The sequence below is a fragment of the Marmota marmota genome, unplaced genomic scaffold (assembly GCF_001458135.2).
Source record: "Marmota marmota marmota unplaced genomic scaffold, marMar, whole genome shotgun sequence".
Taxonomy (NCBI): domain Eukaryota; kingdom Metazoa; phylum Chordata; class Mammalia; order Rodentia; family Sciuridae; genus Marmota; species Marmota marmota.
Genome location: NW_025999869.1, coordinates 6933198 through 6949724, shown reverse-complemented (window position 1 = coordinate 6949724; position 16527 = coordinate 6933198). Strand labels below are relative to the sequence as shown.

Here is a 16527-nt window from a genome sequence, read left to right as displayed (position 1 = left end):
ATATAATACAGGTTGAATGTTACTCATCCCAAAATCCAAGATCCTAAATGCTCAAATATCTGAAAATATTTTGAGTGCCAATGTGATGCCACAAGGGGAAAAATCACACATTGAGACTGTTTCAAAATTATTGAAAAGTACAAAATTACCTGCAGGGTATGTGTATAAGGTATATATGAAGCAAATGTATTTTGTGTTTAGATTTAAGTACCATCCCCAAGAGATCTCATGATATATGTAAATATTCCAAAATCTGAAAGGGAAAAAAAAAAACCAAAGCACTTCTGGATAAAGACTACTCAACCTGTAAGCATAAATTTTAGTGAGTGACTATTCAATCCCAGGGACTCTGCCAAGTGCTTTCCATGATTCACTTCATTTACTCATCCTGACAGTCCATTTCACTGATGGAAGAATTGATGCTTAGAAGGGTCAAGTGTATTCAAGTTCATTCAGCTGAAATGTGAGACAACTGAGATTCAAAACCCAGGCAGCTCACCTTGGGAGCCAGTGCCTCTATTCCCCCAGCACCCCACCCCACCCGTGTCAGTCTCAGCAGCACCAAAGCCAAGGCTATGATGTAAGGATTCCGAAGTGGGTTCTCTGCTTTGGACAGCCCACTGTTAAACAAAGAAACCACAGGCAGCCACCTGCCTGGCTCACATCAGCCCAGTGGGGAGCGAGGGTACAGTGTGAGGACTGTGTTTGGGGCTCTAGTGGGGGAGGAGCTTCCTCCAGTGGAGAGGAGAGCACAGTCCCAGGCACTGGTGGCTGCATGGGCCAGAGTGGGCCTAGGAGGGGATGAGGGGCCGGGAAAGCCCTTCGTGGGTGGCAGTGGCTGGCGTGGGACTGGAATACCCAAGGGACTGAGATGAGGCGTGGTATTCCAGGAGATCGAAGACGCTGCACTTTCGCCTAGGGCCGGCCCAGCTTCAAAGTGAAACTTCCCCGGAAAAACTAAATAAAGGAAAGAAAAGCCAAACAGAACAAATTCCCATTTAGTCAGCTTTTACTGTCCTCGGAGGCTCTGTGTTTATGCTAGGTCTTAATTATGCTGCTTGTCAAAGACACACTAAACTCCACTGTGGTTGAGGGAGCTATTTTATCTTTTTATCTTTACAGTCAGAAAAGGACTTAGTATGCTGAACCCTACCCTTGATGCGCTTCAAACCTGGAATAAAAGAACATTCTCCTTCCCCATCGTCCCTCCCTCTGCAGGGCCATCCAGGAACCTAATGAGGTGGCTTTGGCCCTGTTAGGAGTAAACAGCACCCAGGGGCCTGGGGCAAAGCTGTGAAGTCCCAGAGGGCTGCACCGGCCTCCCTGGCCAAGCCCCTTCAGTGCACCCTGCCCCGGCCCCAGGCTTCCTGAGGCCCTTGACTGTGTCCTGCCAGCCTGGTGAGAGCTGGGAGCCTGTCTTGGACTGGAGAATAAGGTGGTGGGCTGGTTCCAGATCAGAGTGAGGAGAGGACACTAGATGCAGCCATCTATTTCTTTCTTTCTTTCCCCGGTCTCCATTTTTACCTTTGCTTTTGTCTTTGGCAGATGATGCTTTTGCATTTTTCGTGGTGACACATGATTTTCTTTTTAAATAAATGCATTTTGTCGGGGGGTGCGGCAGTGAATCTGCGGCAAAGAAAAAAAATTTAAGTAATAACACTTGATGAAATGAAAACTGAGAGAAGTACAAGGAAAGAATAGCTTTTGGAGAAAGCTCTAACCACGAGGCCCTGCTTTATGCTTCACGCTGAGCTGAGCTGATACGTGCCATTTGTGCAAATCTCCTCCCCGACCTGCGTGTTTGCAGAGCGTCTCGTCCACTGTGGCAGATCCTGACCACAGAGGGATGAGTGAGGATAACAACAATTCCACGCCCCTGGAGACAGGATCTAAAGGGACTACTTTGGGGTGGGAACATGCATCCCCACCCAAGTCGCACGTCATCTGTGGTAACAGTGGTTTGTGAGTGTAGGACTCGAGGGAGAATTTGCCTTTGTTTTTCTTTACCAAAATTCAGATCCTTGGGCCCCACCCCCACGCATTGTGTTTCACTGGGTCCAGGCTGGAACCCAGGATCTGCCTTTTAATAACTATCCCAAGTCACAAGCAAGCACTCCCAACTGAGCATCCCACAGGTGGGATTTCATTAATCCCAGTGTTGTGTATAGACTAAAAAGAGGAATCATACGTGTATGCCCATTATAAGTATAAAGCCCAATGCCAAAAGCCCATGCCAACATAGGCTACAAAACGACATTATTGTTTTTAAAATAAGCATCTGAAACAGCTTTCCAGCTCACCTAGGTCTGTGTTCACCAAGCAGCTGAGTGACTTGTCAACCCTTTGGCCTCTCTTGAAACTTATCTGTAACATTGAGAGAATAATATTTTATTTGCATTTGCGGATCATATATCGATGGGTACATCCACTGAGGTCCTTTTTATCTGCATAAAGTGTGCATGTATTTCTGTGCCCAAAGACACCCCTTAGAAACTTGCTGTTATGAAGTGTCATTGATGTCACCCAGGAGCACAGCTAGTTGCTGGTAGGGCAGCTCTTGAGTGGCTCTCTTCAGCTGATCAGAGAGCTAGTGAGGCCCCTGGTAGTAGCTTGACAGTCCTTCTCTTCGCTGAGTCTGATGATGCTGTTTACCTCCTGGTCTCTGAGAGAACCAATGGGGTTTGTCATGGAACCCCAAGTCCAGACGCGATCTGAGTCATTTCTAATCACTGATATTATCCAGGTGACTTGCTTGAGCCAGGCGTACTCAGAGTTCCCTTTCAGCTTTGGTGTTTCATAACTGGCATTAGCCTGCCATACCCAAAGCCTTGTGAAAATATTTTCAACAGTTAACAAGCAGAGCCTGCAGTTATAATATGCTCATTAGGCTGCGTGGTACTTCTCCAGTCTTGCAGCACACATAATCTGCTGCTTGATTTCCGCTGGGTTTCAGTTCTGTTGGCTATCAGCTAAGGAGCCCTGGCAGCCCTTTGGGTTTGCCGAGGGCTGCTGTCTTCATGTGTGTTTTCCACAAGGCCATGCTAACTGGGAAATGACACGCCTACCCTCTTTATGTCCCACGTCGCTCTTTATCTGAGGGCCCCTTCGTTCATCCCAGATCCTGTCTTGATCCCGAAGTGAATGCATTCCCTGAGGAATCAAATTAATTTTAGAAGACAATGTGAAGGGACACCCAGTAATTCCAGTGGATGAATAGACTGATTTCTAGACTGTTTTCCATCTCTCTTTGTCCTAAACCTTGCTTTTATGCGTCACAGTCCCTGCCTTGAAAAACAGTGCTCAAATTCCAGATTATTATTATTTTTCAAATAAAGGCATGTGATCAGCTGTGTGATTTCCCCCCCCCTTATATTTTGAAAGCCCTATATTTGAGGGAAAATATTCTCTGTTCTGAAGGTCAAAGTGTCCCAGTGTTCTGGGGACTGAGAATATTTTGACAGTTTTGAATTCACCCCTCTCGTTCTTCTGCTTTTCTGCCAGGTGAGGACACTGAAATTGCATCATCTACAGGGGTCACGCTAAACCTGCCACTCACTTCATTTGGGACTTCTCAGCCTCCACCCCTGTGCAAAAATCCACTTCTGTTCTTACACATTACCCAGTCTGGGGTATTTGTCATAGCTGCTGAAGGAATAATTCCTTATCATTATTACCATTATGATTGTTTTATTTCTTTTGACTGGTTATGATGGGCAGCCTTTATTCATTTCTTGGTCAAGAAGTTAGTTAGTGTCCAAAATGTATCTAACAAGGTGTTGGACCTTAAAAATACAGAGGTAAATAATACCTGTTTTATTCCCTAGTGGAATTAACACTGGAGAATGTCAACCTTCTAAACAGATAAAGACAATGGGCAAGTGGACGATGGGAGGCTACAGGATGGAGAGAGGAAACTAGCAGAAAAATAAGGTCCTGTGTTGGATAAGACACAAAAATAATCAGGATTGAATTTGAGAACCAGAGACCCAAGGAAGCAGAAGTGAAGAAGGGCAGTTTAGAACCAAGTGTCAGTGGGGACCAGAGATGTCTCCTAGGAATGGTCATAAACAGGCTCATGCAGGGTACAATGGTTGGGTACAGTGGCCTGTCCTAGGTGGGTATGATTAATAGGGAGGGCCTGGGTGAGAGCAGTTAAGTTGGAGAGGCAAAAATAACATTGTTTCTGTCCATCTGTGCTGCTATAACAAATACCCTAGACTGGGTAATGTGTAAGAACAGAAGTGGATTTTTGCACAGGAGTGGAGGCTGAGAAGTCCCAAATGAAGTGAGTTTAGCGTCTGGAGAAGGCGTGACCCCTGTAGATGATGCAATCTCAGTGTCCTCATCTGGCAGAAAAGCAGAAGAGCGAAAGGGGTAAACATCTGCCTAAATCTACTTTTATAAAGTCATTAGTCCATCCACTGGGGCAGAGCCCTCCTAAAGCCTCGCCTCTTAAGAACATGGCATTAAGGATTAAGTTTCAACATGGACATGGACATTCAAACCATTGCAATAAGCATGGGACCTGTGATTGTTAAGCTCTGGGATCTTCAGAGGGTATGATACATTGCTTGGCCCTTCCACTTCTCAGCCATGAGAATACCTTTCCTTTTCGATGCTAGGAGCCTTAAATGAGAGGATGATGTGGAATAACTTAACTAAGGCCTAGGATATAAAAGAATTCACTCAGGCCACATTCATTGAGTCCCTCTAATTCCTTAAAATGTGTGCTTCTCTTAGAGAGAAATGATTTGAGCTTTAGACCAAAATGTGGGTCTTCCTGCTTCAGTCATATCAGATTGCTTTGTTGAGTGGCGCCCAAGACCTTACTTACAGCTCCAGGCAATTGGACCAGTTAGGCACTGGGCAATCGACACAGTTTTTAAAGCTGCTGATAGGCTTCTCTACTGCAACTTCTGATGATTTAAATGGATTCTCCCTGAGTCCCATCAGAGTGATAAAGCACTTGTGTTGGCTTGAGTAAGTGTAGGTGCATTGTAGTGCAACTAATGATGTCTGACGAGGTTCCACCTGTCAGCCCTCATTCTTTCACTATGAGACTAGCAGTTATTTCCTGGGATGCCAAATATTAACTTGCGTGAGTGCTAGACAGGATGGCATGTTAACCCTGTATGCTCAAAGAAAGTCAAATGAGGGCTTGCAGGAACAGTTACCAACTGCAGAGAGATACCAGCAGAGGCTGGAGTGCAGAAAAAGCTAAATGCCTGATGTAATAGACAGTAGGAAGAGCCTCGGGCATGGGAAATGTGGCAAATAAATGATTGGCCAATCACTTTCTGAGTTTATCAGATTCTTTACCTCCTACACAGTGAGCATCCAACCTGCTTCCTGTGCCTCGGTTCTCATAGGTGGTCATCTTGCATTGGTAGATACAGAGGGTTGGAGATTGCCCACTGCCCCACTCCCTGTGGCCGGGTGTGTACTCTCCCTCTGCTCAGAGATACTCCCAGAAAGACTGACGTTCTAACTGTACTTAGCTCTAACGGCCTCACCTGCTTTCTCTGGTCCTCTGAGCAGATGCAAATTTGAGAGTAGATGTTGATAAATAGGAGACCTAAGGGAGTCTGAGGGCACCTGGCAGAAGTGACCATGGAGACAGCAGTCTCCAGTGGAGGCAGAAACAAACCAGTGGTGGGTGTCCTATTCTCAGCTTTCATTAGTTCTAGGACAACCGTGATTTCTATGTTGATGTCATACTGTGAGTCAGAAAGCACCGGATCTGTGGGGCTCCTTTGGAACTCCAAATTCTCCATTCCCAGGAAATAGATCTGATACTTTAGAATTTGTAGAAGTACTGTTTAGACCAGAGGTATCAAAACTTTTGATTTAGAGATTGGACCTTGAAGTCCCTTCTTTCCTTTCTTCCTGTCCTCCTCCTACCCACCCCTCCTCTTCTTTCCTCTTTCTCTCTCTCTCTCTCTCTCCTAGTTCTATCTTATAGAGGTCTATATACATACCAGAAATTCACTCTTGTAAGCATACTGTTTAATGATGCTTTGATAAGTGTATACAGTTGTGCATTCATCCCCCAAATCCAGTTTCAAAATTCCTTTATCATGTTAGAAACTTTCTCTTGCCTGCCCACTTTCTTCTTAATTCACACGCAAAACCCCTCCAAAATTAGCTTATAGGGAATGTTCTTTTATTTGAACATAAGAAAGCACATTTTGTAATGTGCTTTCTTGTGTTCAAATAATCACAGATTACAAATCACAGTGTAATCTGTGATTCTAAAAATTATTTAGATTTTTTCCCTAGCTTCTATGAAAATAATATTGCTATTGTGTGAATTGTGTGAAGGAATAAGGAAATAGAAAAAAAGATGGTATTTAATAATTGTGGAGCCAGTTGGTAAAACCTGCCCCAGTTTCCTGTACTTTGCCATTCCACACTGAGATAGGTAGAAGCCGAGAATGTGGTGGGCTGTATATATCACAAGCGTTTGTGGTTATTTTTTAAACTTCATTCAATTTAATTAATTTATTTATTTAATGTGGTGCTGCAAATTAAACCCAGTGCCTCACATGTGCTAGGCAAGTGCTCTATCACTGAGCCACAACCTCAGCCGTGTATGTGATTACTAAGCCTTTAGTTGTCAAGAAATTGGAATAGTAGTGGTAATAATCTTTGCTACTTATTGACCATGTCATTTGTTTTATTCTCTTTCAAGGCATAATCTCATGTAGGTCCCTCCATGGCTCTCTCCCTTTATACAGATTAGCAAACTGAGGTTCAGCTCTATCAAAAAAAAAAATGATTCCAATTCTTAGTAGATTGTCAATTTCAGGGATCCAAGCAAGATCTGACCCCTGCCTAGGTCCTATTTCTATATCATACTTTATCTCATCCATAGACAAATGCATCATGAAATATCACCAGCCTTATTGTCAGAGTACGGCTACTATTACTAGAAAAGAAATATTGGAGATATATGGCCCTGGGGAAGAAAAGTAAGCCAAACTCCCACTTAAGAGCCACCCCAAAATGGTGGGAACAAAAAAACAGTCAAAGACAATAGTGTTTATGGCTTTGGAAGTTTTGAGACATTGTCTTTAAACCTCGCTGGTATTTGAGGCCCAGGGAGAGGGCGAGCCCGGTGTGGACAAGCCGCTGCTTGACTCACCTTGGTTGATTCTACCCAGGAATGAACTGCACCAGGGGCCGTGGCAATGTGTGGGGAGGCAGCGTGATTCACTGCTTGAGCCAACTCAGAACAGGTCCTCACAGCAAAGCAGCTGGGTGAGTGTGAGAGGTCTATTGTCTGAAATGATCTCTCCCTCCAATGATGCTTCGGTTCAGCACTCAGTCTCCACATACAGAAACACCACCTCAGATTAGATCATCTCCATGGATGTGTTTTATCCTCAGTCCCCATGGTCTCAGACTTGGTTAAGCATGGCCGTCCTGGGAGACACTTCAGAAGAGGTTTCTGCACCCCTAAGGAATGTTTGATTCCATAGTCCTAAGTAAAAGCTCAGATCCCTATGTTTTTTTTGTTTGTTTGTTTTTTTGTTTTTTTTTTTTGGGTCCTACTCAGAAGGTGAAGACACTGTCTTCACTGCCTTCTATGGTAGTTTTCTGTTTACTCCACCATGAGTCAACTCTTTTAGCATTCACTAAATAAGGGTGGCCACATACTGGGCCAGATAGAGGAGGTAGACAATAGGGTTAAGAATGTGGCTTAGAATAAGACAAGGAGGTTCACCACTAAGTTCTCTGCTTACTCTGCACCCAGTTCAGACAAAGTAACCTCCCTAAGGCTCTGCTTCCTCCTTTGTGAAATAAGAACTGACCGCCCTGGGTTGCTGAGCGGCTGACCCAGTGCAGAGAGATCCCTATGTTTTTATAAAACTTTCTGTGACTTAGAATGAACCAAATTCTGGACTTGCTACTCTGTAAGTCCATATAGACAGTTTATTTCCTACCATCTATCAGCATGCCTGACGCAAGCAAGTTCAGTAGATGTTTGCTGATGGAATGACAGAATGAATGAACACTGTTCTGAGAGGCTAGCAATGATGTAACTTACCTCCTACAATACTAATCAATGGTGATCGATAACTGTTCAATGATTGATTCATTCCAAATCTATCTTCTATCTTCTCCCGTTCATTTGTTCTGCTTTGTGCACATCGTCATGAACTCATTTAAAGCCTTGTGTTGTAAAGGACCAGATGTCCCTTTAATGAGGTGAGATGGTGGGCGGAGCATACAGGAACGGATTTTGTAGGTTTCAGGAGTTCACTTATCCTAGAAATCCGAAGAGAAAACCAATTCCCATATTTTGCAAGTTTATTTTTCTGTAGTACCAGTGAATAATTGTCCTGAGGGGACGAGATGGCATTGGAGAATATTAATCTTAGATTTTCATTTCCTGTAAAATAACTTTCCACTTATTACATTCAGTGAGAATACTTTGGGTTTCAGGAAATATGCATATTTTATCACAGACAATCCAAAGTGTTCTCTCAAATGTAGCTGAAACTCCAGAGGTAACAAGTGCAGGTGGCTGGGTGAACCAGGGGATGGAAGTTGGGCTCTGAGGGGAGAATGGGGTCTGCACACCTGGATCATCATGGGCAGGTTGTAAGGCTCCAGTTTAAAAGAAATTTGGAATAGGAAAATATTAAAAATCAAAATGCCAATAATAATAAACAATTAGTGAGGTAAACATAAAGACCTGACCGTGTATCAGTCATTATGCTAAACTCTTTTCTGTATCAGTTTTTCCAATTGATTTTCTAAAGAAAGAACTCAAATCAGGCAGTATAATATATTACAACTAGCAATAGATTAAGAAGAAAAGGCCTTTGCTCATGGAACTAGAAGTCCAGGGGTAGCTTCAGGTGTGTTAGATTTCAGGGGCCTGAACAATGTCCCAGGGCCTTTCTCTTCCTGTTGTCTCTCACTATGTGGTGATAAAGATGACCACTACCAATGCCAGCTTACATCCTCTGAAGATCAAGTCCAAGAGAACAGCAGATTCTTTGTCTGTGTGACTGAGCCTTAAAAAAAAAAAAAACAACAACAACAACAACAACAACAAAAAAAAAAAACACCAGATCACCCTTACTTTTGACTTCTACTACAAAGTTTAGGGATCTCCAAGACCAATCTTCCTTCTGATACCAGTTGCCCCTTTGGTGGTTCCCAAGATCACTGTCAGTTTCAATCATTCACCAGAATGACTCACAGAACTTGCAGAAAGCTATTATCTTCACAGTTACAGCTTCCCACAGCAGAAGGAAACATATTACAATCAGTTGTGGGAAGAGAGTCCAGGGAAGTTAAAACCAGGGCTTTTGCCATTGTGCTCCCCCTGTGCCTTCATGGGTCCTGCTAACCATCCCTAGATAACAACACTCTATGGCAACACAGAGAGGTTTTTCACTCTAGAAACCTGACCCAAGCCATAAAGGGCTGAGTTTTTATTTGGGGCTTAGTCATACAGACATGGATGACCGACCACCTATAGGACTGACCTTTAGTCCTTCATCCCTGTTGAGGTCATGTTGTTTTGACAGGACCCAAGGCCCCCATCATAAATCCTGTGGTTAGAGAGTTCAACGTGTTCCCAGGCCCCAGGTAAACAGAGACATTGTGCTCAGGCACCCCTACACTGTTATTCCAAAGGCTTTCAGATCACTTCCCAGGAGCTAAGAGCAAAGGCCAGACTTCACTTTGGGAAAGATTATCTTTCACTAAGCACTTTCCCAATGTCCTGGTAAAAACCTGGACCCATCCCTGGACTAGTTGCTTTGATATGGAGAAGAAGCCTGCTAACCAGCCAGGCCTGAAGATGGGGTCATTCACCTCGCCTGCCACAGAAACCAAGAGCAAAGGGCACTGATTGGCCAAAAGAAGTGAGCATCGGTCAAGCTGGGTTCAGTAGCGTGGATGAGGACGTAAGTCCATGTTAACCCATGAACGGAATATACAGAGTGAACAAGACACCACATTTTCTCTTTTGATTGGATGTGACATCATTAGCCAGTCTGGGAGAAAATGAGGTAAAAGTAACTTAATAAATGCAAGTTTTTAAAAAAGAGACCGAACCTCTTAGAAGAGGTCATGTGTGACTTAAAGAAGAGGCAGAATAACAGCAAGTGGATGGAGAGTCTCTGTATGGGATCCCCTCTGCACACTTCCACCAGGAATGAGTCATCAGCCCCATTTCCTCAGAGCAAAGGGCTCCAAATTGCAGTGCATCAGATTCACCTGAGGAACTTTTAACATCCTAATGCCTAGTTCAAACTCCTATCAATGAAATTTGACCATCTAGGAATGGGACAAAGGCATCTGTACTTTTTTAAAGATCCTTAGGAGATTTCAGTGTTCAACAATTTGTAAGCTATTGTCATAGGATGTTGGAACTGCTGATCTGAATGCTAGGTTCTAGGATGGCCTATTTTACCTAAATAGACAGACACTGCCCAGTCACTAAGCAGAAGAATGGCCCTTGCCGTCTAAATAGAAGCAATTCACAACCTCATCCAGAGAAACAGGTTTGAAACATTGTCATTAATATTACATTTACGTGACTTGGGCCTTGAGGAAATGAGTCATTGCTTCAAAATTCAGTTTTCTAATCTGCAAAATGACTGGCAAGCCCTAAAACAGACCTTTCCAAATAGGTAGGAATGCTTGGTGTGGCCAAGCTGCTCCCTTCTTTGGAAGAGAAATACAAACCCCTTGTCTTTTTTCTTCTTCTGCCTTTTAGCCTTTGTTACTTTGAGTTGTTTTGATTTTAACAGGATTAAAAAAAATATCTCAGTCAGTGATACAAAAGTTTGAAGTTTTCTCTGTCACTAAATACATTTGTTCCCTTAAGTATTGGGAGCCTCATGAGGAGCTGGACTATTCATTCAGTCATTTATCGAAGCAAGATTCATTAAGTATTCATGAAAATATTTCATCCATCCTAAAATGCGCTAACCCCATCAATTGCAAGAGGAATTTCTATTTCAGAAATGCTAAAAAGAGCAAAGAAATGTACATAATAGATTTGGTGGAATGTGGTCAGCTTGGTGTCCTCCAGGATGCTAGATATTAGGACACAAAGTTAGACCTGTTTTCCTCACTGCTGGTTGGAAAGAACCAATATCTATAGTTAGCATCAATCTGAGCTCTCCTGATAAGAGAGTCAACTCCAATTTTTTTTTTCAGAGGAAATTATTTTCTATGCCTCTTTGACATAATTAAACACGGTGCACTAGTCACTGTTGGACCTTTGAGAAATACAATGACCTGTTTAAATGGTCCCTGTGCTTAAGTCACCTTTCTTGAAAGTGACTGCATGTCATTCCACCCATGAATGGTGAGTGAAAATGGCCTTCATTATTTCACCAGCTCACACAAGCCATGCTGTAGGAAAGCCAAGGTGGGCAGGTAGATGGAATTCAGTTTGATTCTCCTGTGCTCTTTCTTCTCCCAAACCTCCCCACTCAACTGAAGATTTAGTGTTGTGATCTCAAATGGGTCAAGCAAAACACAAGCTCGGGAGAAAAAAAAATTCTGAATAGAGACTTCCTCGACTCTAGATATACTTAATACAGAGATGCCCCATTTTTTTCTCTCTTTACTTTAAATCCTGCTTGGCTGGAAATGTGCCTATGCTGGCTGATTAAAAAAAAAAAAATAGTTGGCAAAATGTGTTCCTGAGAAGAGATGAGAAATTTGGGGGTAAGATCTTGGGCATAGGAGAACGATCGGTGCTTCTGATTCATGCCACTGAAATGAAATCTTGGTATTCGGTTTGGGGAATTCATTTTTTGGTTATGGAAAAAAATATATGTGAGAGAGAAGAGAGAGTGAGAGACTAAAAATAATAGGCACTTCAAATCCAAATGAGAATCCCCACTAATAGCATCCTGGCATAGCATGCCGGGTGGGACCCCGCTCCAGTCGATAGAGCATCTCTTTTGAAGGTAAGCAATTTAGAGAATGAATCTGCTCTACCTTCTGGTAGGAGGATGGGTGCCAAGGTTAGATCTTTAAGGAAATAATCTTATTAGTCCCTCTTATTAAGGAAGACTCTGCAGTGTGTAGACTTTGAACCTGCCTGATAAAAAGTAGGTCTTGTCAACCAGCTCACAGCTCGTGGTGAAAAGGTTGAACTTTGTTGGTTTAGATCATCCAATCCAAATGCAAACATGTTTCGAAGCTTCTGTTTGCATACTCTGAGAGAAAAAAAAAAAGACTTCCTCATTTTCCCTGACTCTGACACTAATAGCATTCCAAGGGGATGGCAGCTCCCACAGAAATTACTAAATCACTGAGTTAATGGTGCACTCGAAAAGGCAGAAGTTTCCAGCTAACCCGAAACCTAAAGCTTCCAAATTGTCATCATTTGGGTCCTTTAATTTTTTTTTTAACTCTCCGTTCTTTTCTCTTAACGGATTCTGGCCCTTCAGTTTCTCTGCAGTGACATCCCCAGACTGACCCTGTCTGCAAGTTGTAAGGCAGAAATTTTGACAGCTTTGTCATTTTCCTAGCTGTGAAGGTTGATGTCGAGCCTACAGGATTATTGCTCTCCAGAAGTACTTCACTACATAATCAAGCAGAAGGTCAAGAGAGGTGGAGAGAGAAAAAAACTCTAATTAAATCACGAAGGGCTGACTTGTGCCCTAAGAAACGCGTGCAGCCTCAGGGAGAGCCTCCTGCTTGTATCCAGATGCGACAATCGGTCCCAGTCAGGGGCTGCACTTGTCGCAATGGACAACAAAGAAATTGCCATTAAAGTGAGCAGCTCCTTGAGGAACTGGCTTCATTCTCCGCTTTTACCCTGCTATTAAGGCCCTTCTCAAATCAGATTAAGGAAAGGCTGGAACACATAGTTGGATTAGAGTAATGGAGAGCAGAGAACAAGCACTTTTCTTGCATCTGCGCCTTTGGCTTGTGAGATGTGTGGCTTTGGGGTCCCAGCCTGGGGTGTAATATGACCAGACAGTGGTGACCAAACAGAGTGAAAGCAAAGTCTGAGAGTTCACACTGTTTGCATGATTGGTCTCTATAATGAGGAACTGGGCACCATGGTAATTCTCAGAGATTCAAAATGCTGAGTCTACTTCAGTTAAGCAAATCCTAACTGAGACCTACTAGGTGCCAGATATTGGACAAACCATTAGTGGTTCAAAAGAATTCATGGATGAGGATTTGGGTTTAATAAGTGCTTAGGGCAGGTGAGCAAATACTGTAACTATAAGGTGGCAAATGGAATGATGGGGTAATAACAGCTGTTAAAAAATGATTGAGCACATACAGTGTGCAGGTCACTGGCCTGCGTGCTCTACAGGGAGCACCTCGTTTAACATAAAATCTAGACTGTTATGTACGGAGCACAAAGGCAAGGATGTTACCTCAGCTGTGGAAGGTAGAGGGCATGGAGAGTTCTCTAGAAGAAGGCATTTGAATAGGTCCTGAAGGATGTGTTAGAATTATATCCTATGTATAAGAAATGGAGGAGCAGAAGAAAGCCTTTCTCAATAGATGGAAGACTCAAAGTGTTGCAGAAGGCAAGATCATTCAAGAAATGCATCAGAAAGCAAAAGGCAGGTGGTAAGAAGGGGCTACGGATAATGGAATGGGATGAGGGCTTTGTCCTGCAGTGAGGGAGCCAAGGGAGAAACTTAAGTGGGGGTGACATTCATATTTCCATTTAGAAGGATCATCCTAGAGAATGGCTTCTTTCCCTGCTGATGTGATAGTTCCAAATTTCCCCTGTAGCTCTCCCCGCCAAACGAGCCAAGGGTAGGCACTGCCCACACAGAGTGCCCATCTGGAACTCAGGGACCAGACATCCTGACAGTTTATTTTTGGAGTTAAAGTAGAAGATACAAAGATTTTTTACTTTATTATTAGTGAATGCTGCTCGTGGGAACTTAATGGTTTTATATCAAATCTAAAGCGCAAGGATTTCTTAGAAAGAGTCACATTCTTTAAGCGACTGTTAGTGCATCCTGCTAATGTCTATCTCTGTGTGTGGAAAAGATGCTCATGGAAAGTTGGCTGCAGCAGATGTTAACTCCTGCCTGTTCCTCCAGGCTTGCGCTGAGGGAATCTGTGCTGTGTGTTTACAGGTCACGGAAAACTGTCCTTCTGAGTGATGCTCGTCTCTAATGGCCCAGTGACAGGGCCAGGGGACAGGCAAATGAGAAAGGCAGTGAAAGGCGAGGACAGAGGAGCAGCAATAATGTATTTGTGAACCACAGTGGATGTCCAGGATGCCACACAGATTGGTGACTGTGTCCCTGGGACTCATTCCACTGAGACTCACCACTGCAGAAAAGACAGGCTACGGGGGGATATAGTTATGAGATAATCTGTCAGAACAGGAAGTTGTGCTCATTTCCCACGTTACCATGTTGCTGCAGGTAAAACTCTTCCATGCTTCCGTAGGCAGCTGCTGAGCTTTACATCCAGAGTTGGAAAGCATCAGACTTTCTTGGTCACCCTTGCTGGGATCAGCAGGTATCATTTCTTCCTCAACAGGGGCTGAGACCCTCCATTCTAAGGAGGGCTGTGGACATCCCAGGTAGTGGAGATGGGGATGATGTTGCAAAAAAGTCTCTGAAATGTGTCTGGCAGTGAGAGAAAGATGTCAAACCGACCCAGAGTAATGACATGGAAGACCTTTAGAGGAAGAGGACTATTACAGGTCTGCCCTAGGCTCAAGGGTCACATGCTAGAAGCTCAGCTGCACACGTCCAGGCACAGAGTGACTGAACTGGGCCCAGGAAATCACCATGCTGTGGCAGAAACAGCATCGCCATGTTGGAGGAGGGTGATGTACACCTGTTGGAAACTTGGGTCTTGCCTCTGAGCTCACCACCGTGGTAGCAGTTCCTCTCTTTCCCCCTGTCGGGTGCCATGGTGAAGAGTCAAGCTCTGCTCACTGTATGCCAGATAATTGAGACCTCCCCCCTGGCTCCGCCTGCAGCCCTAGGGGTTATAGATCTAGCCCCCTCCCTTCCTCTCCCCGCATGGACTTCCAGCACATCACTGACTTCTCAGGAGCAGGGCTCTGGCCCCTGTGGTCATTTCAGGCCCATGGAGCCTTCATAAGTCCTAACCACATATCAGCTTTCTAAATTGAGAAGGTGATGAATTTTTAAATTCTCGAACCTGTGCTGTAATAATCCTTCCACTATCCCACACATTACGATGCAGGAAGGCAACAGATGTGTTTTCTTATGACTCTGGGAACATGAAATATTGATGGGGACGGCAGCATGGACTTGGATTGAGGTTCATCTACAAGGCAGGCAGCAGGGCTCATTCCAGCTTCTCATTTTCCATTTTTCTCTGCTGATGCTTAGGACATGAAAAAGCCCCAAACCTGTGGTACCCAAGGCAAATTCAATGAAAGGTCTTAAAAAACTGTGCACTGAAATCTTTCTAAAAAGGTCTGTGTCAGTCTCTGGGGACTAATTGCTAATGCAGCTAATATACTTTTGATCTAGATAGATGACTTTTCCTTTGTCCCCAAGGGAATCTTGACAAACATTTTGGGCTTACCCAGTGCCAAGCCCAGGTAGCCTGTTAGAGAATAAAGAGCACTTTACACATTCAGGCAATAGTCCCCAGGATGAAGAATAACATGTGGGTTCTTCTCTGACCTATGCCAGCTGGGCTTTAGGACGAAGTGAAAACTTCATTTTTAGCGCATCTTTTTCCTGGTTGCATTTAAGTCACAGGCAATGCATTCTGAAATGGAAAAGGGCACAAAGTAAATATTCTGGTCCAAAGAACAACAAGAATGAACAATAAAGAAAAACAAAACTGAGTGAAATTTTCCCCAGGACAGTCTTTCTGAACACATGTGTGAGTGCTATGGGTTCCAAGAACACAAGACATTCTTAGAAAGCTTATGCATGAGTTTCTGAATTTTAATATTTATTGCAATACATACTATGAAAAAAAAGATATGCGCACACATACAGAGATGCCTATATATGTAGTTCTATGTAGAAAACACACCCAAGCCTTGATTTCATGAATATCAATGGGTGGTGTGACATGAAATTGGGAAACACTAAGGCAATTTGATGAACAGCATTAAGAATCAAAGACTAGATGGAACTGCAGCTGCAGCAGTGCAGGGAAAGACTGGAGAGAGCAAAGCTCCAGACGGTGTAGGAAGTGACTAATATTCAGGAGCTGCTGATCTGGCCATGAGCAGTTTCCCAGTTGTTCATAGAGGAGTCAGAGCCCGCCAGCCCTTCCCTGGTCCGTGGTGACAGATGTGAATCTACCTGCCTACAGAGACTTCAGTTGCAAGGGATTCCCTCTGGACCCTACACACAATTCTCTTTTGTCTAGAGTCCCATTTTCCTTATCCTTTTAAGCAAAGAACTATACATCTTTCTGGTGCCTCAATCCAAAATGCTGTATCCGTCCTCTTCACAATGCCATGATGTGGGACCAGGTACTGCCAGCCCCTCGGGAGACAAGCCCTTCAGTAGGGATTCCCCCAGTGAGACTCTGCCCTGGAATCTCAAGTGCAAG

General features: G+C 43.7%; 1 protein-coding gene across 17 annotated transcripts in view; it reads left to right on the top strand.

Annotated features, from left to right (window-relative positions):
* Tenm2 (teneurin transmembrane protein 2) overlaps positions 1 to 16527 on the top strand; it is a 1198434-nt gene that overhangs the window by 784989 nt on the left and 396918 nt on the right. The gene's annotated exons all lie outside the window — the stretch shown is intronic.